The sequence below is a fragment of the Dipodomys merriami genome, unplaced genomic scaffold (assembly GCF_024711535.1).
Source record: "Dipodomys merriami isolate MVZ:Mamm:240054 unplaced genomic scaffold, mDipMer1.0.p SCAF_389, whole genome shotgun sequence".
In the NCBI taxonomy this organism is placed as follows: Eukaryota; Metazoa; Chordata; class Mammalia; order Rodentia; family Heteromyidae; genus Dipodomys; species Dipodomys merriami.
Window position 1 is genome coordinate 411,475 of NW_027205481.1, and position 3,342 is coordinate 414,816.

At 43.1% G+C, this 3,342-nt stretch overlaps 1 pseudogene; it reads right to left on the reverse strand.

Annotated features, from left to right (window-relative positions):
• Window positions 1-547: 547 nt before the first annotated feature.
• On the reverse strand, window positions 548-2,192 carry LOC138805143 (pre-mRNA-processing factor 17 pseudogene; annotated as a pseudogene).
• Between the last annotated feature and the right edge of the window lie 1,150 nt (window positions 2,193-3,342).

A 3,342-nucleotide genomic window follows, 5' to 3' on the forward strand; every position in this document is an offset into this window, starting at 1 on the left:
TCCACGCACTCAGTAACTGGTGACACTAAGAGGCCCCGAGCACAAAATTAGCACAGCTTTATAGTATCAAACAAACAAGTTCACAAGTTCAGGGGGTTTCCACACAAGCGGTTACATGAGTATACATTAAATCACAGTATCTCTGTTCTTTGTCACCCTTTTAGTTGAACTGGCAAGTATATGATATCATAGTATATTGTATATAGTCGTTCATTACATTGTTTTCTCTGGGTTCCAAACCAGTAAGAGATTCTTTCCTGACACCAAAGAGATCATTTCAATAATGTCATATGGGGATAAATACAAACTGCCCAGCAACAAGAATGTCAATGGTCATTCTTTGTTTAAATAACACCTATAAAGAACAAAATGAGGTTACAATGAAATGCTATGAGCAAATTTACAAACTTTATTTGAACAATGGTTCTATTACATAAGGCCATACAAGGGATACATGATACATCAAGTTGTCATCTAACATTTAATAATATAGTTAAACATGACTTTGTATCAACAACGATCCTAGGTAATTGAAGGGCTATTCCCATTAATCCCACAATTTGATGAGACCATCCCACCCACATGTGATAACTTTGGAAGTTTCATGAGGAAGCCACACTGCACCGATGCACACCTCATCATGGGCTTTAAACCGACTGTACAGTTTTGTAGTCTTCCAGTCCCAGATGTTTAACTTTCCATTTCCATCTCCTGAAATTACATAGCTCATGTCTGGTGAAAAGTCTATCTGACAAGCATAGCCTGCAACCATGTGGCCCTTAAAAACTTTTTTCTTATTTAACCTGAATCTGTTCTGTGCTCCAAAAATTAAGATTTGGTTGTCCATTGACTGGCATGCTAACCATTTTCCATTTGGAGACAAAGTTACTGCAGGCATGGAATGCATGCTGGGCTCTGCTATGTACTTGAAATCTACAGGAATACCCCACTCCCAAACCCTAAGGCTCTTATCATCGGATGTGCTCACAAATCTCCTACTCTCATCCACAAAGACAATGGCATTGACAGCTCCCAAGTGCCGGTCATATTCTTGGACAATTTGTCCACTTCGAATGTCCCACTGTACAATCTTTTTATCAGACATCCCAGCCACGAAGAGATTTTGCTTATCTTCATCGGGATTGAATTTGACACAGTAGGGCATTTTCTGGTTTGTAAACCTTGATAGACATTGTCCTGTCTCCGTGTCCCAGAGTTTAAGATATCTGTCATAGGCTGCACTAAGAAACTGTGTTCCTGCAGTGTGGAAGCAGATGTCTCTCACAGCTTTGCTGTGACCAATAGCTGTTCGCAGACAACGCCGGTCTCCATAAACTTCCCAGAGCTTAATTTTACAGTCCATGGAACAAGACAGCAATAAATGGCCAGAGAGAGGAAACAATCTGACTGCACTGACTCCCTTTGTGTGTCCAGACCACACATGAATTTGTTTTTTGGGAAGGTAACACTTTTCAGGCAGTACAGATGACCTCAGATTAACACCAACATCTTGAGGTATGTGAAGGTAGGACCTCCCTTGATAGTCGTACATATTTTTAACATGGAGGATTGTTTTCTCTTCCCCAGGTTTCTCCTCTTCCTGCTTGCCTTTTTTCTGCCTCTTTGCTGTGATTTCATCCAATTCTTGTTGCTGTTCGTCTGAAGGTTTAGCTACATCTTTTTCATCCACGTATTTTGCCTATGGTCCCGAGAAACCATCAATATTAGATGCATCATTTTCTTTGAACCTTTTCCTCTTTGCTGTTTTCTTCTGGCCAGTTTCAAAGACGGTTAAACCTTGATTTTTTTTCAGCCTTCTCTACAGAGCCAATATACTTAGCAGACATTTGGTGATTAGCCAGTGAAGGGTCTAATGCATAACCATATGTAGCAAAAGTTCTTCTTTGCTGTTCGAACATGAAATGATTGATGTGAGCTGGCTCAACATATCCAGATAGGATATTTCTAGGGGCAGCCATTTGCTGTTTTCTAAAGGGATTCTCTGGTCCAAATTCGGGAGCAAACATAGTCTCATAGGTAGGATTGTACCGAACTTCTTTCACAGCAGGGTCAAGGTAAACTCCAGTCTCCAAATCTTCCTTGACTGCCACCTTGGGAGCTAAGACCACCGCCAATGCCAGCCAGGGCTTGGCTGGAAATTCCAAGTTTTTTGTCCCACTGCTGGATGCCATCTTCACACAGAAGTCCAAGATGATGCTTCAAACAAAGGCAACAAGCAGTAGCTCAACCGAGAACCTTATTTCCTTGGTTCTAATGCTCCAAGCATGAGCAATTTTCAGTCTAACTTGTAGCCATGAATTAAAAGCAAGAGAAGGAAGTCTAGACCCTCTTCCAGTACCAGGTCATTAGAACCTACAAATCCAAGAGAAACCAAAGCATATAACTTAAGGCTGTGTCTCAAATTTTGGTCTTATAAAGTGCCGAGTCTCGTGTGGATGGCCGGAAGGAACTTACCCCAGAAGACCACTCGGACCGCATCCCCGGAAGGAGGTTTATTTCCAGCGGAGCTGCCAAGGCCACCTTCCCACGAAGGGAAAAGGAGAATGGCTCCAGTCCTCCAGAAGACTCCTATTTATTCAGTGCTGGGGAGGAAGTGGGAGGGGCCCCATCTGCCCCACCTGCCCCAGAGGTAAACTCATCAAAGACCCAGCTTAGGTCTGGGAGGGGCCTTTTCCCACTTACAGAATCAACTTACTAGAGAGGCCAGGAAAAGTACTTCACCCTCGTTTCTGTGACATCCTAGGATAAACTAATTCTGGAAGAGTAAACATTGGTGTGGCCACCAGAACTTTCTGGCACACTATTTGATGCTGACTCAGTCTTTTTTTTTTTTTTTTTTTTTTTTTTTTAGCATCTAAGTCTTTCTTAATGAGAATTTTTAAAAACATCCATAGCAATGGGAGAGGTGAGGTTGGAGGATGAGGAGAGGACAGGAGGAGGACTTTTCTACTGGTAGTAAAGTTCCAGGTTCATTCCATCATGGATTTCATAATCCCCCAGAGACACATGGTCCTTGAAAATCGTGTACCATTTTTTAAGGACAATTTTGTTCCAACGGGTGCCAGTTTGGGCAGCGATTAACTTCTTAAGGTCCCCGATGGTGTCATCGGTGTTGCACTTAACGCGGACTTTCTTCCCCAGAAGGTCGTTGCAAACAAGCTCGATCATCCTGGCGGGATCTCGAATCTCGTCGAACCTTCTTCCGACGCCACAAACTCCTCACTGGAAACGCTTTGGTCTCGACCAAAGGAAATACTGGTGAAACCGGAAGCGGAAGTGACACACCCGAAGTCCCGGTCTCCTTTGCGTCCGGGTTGCCTG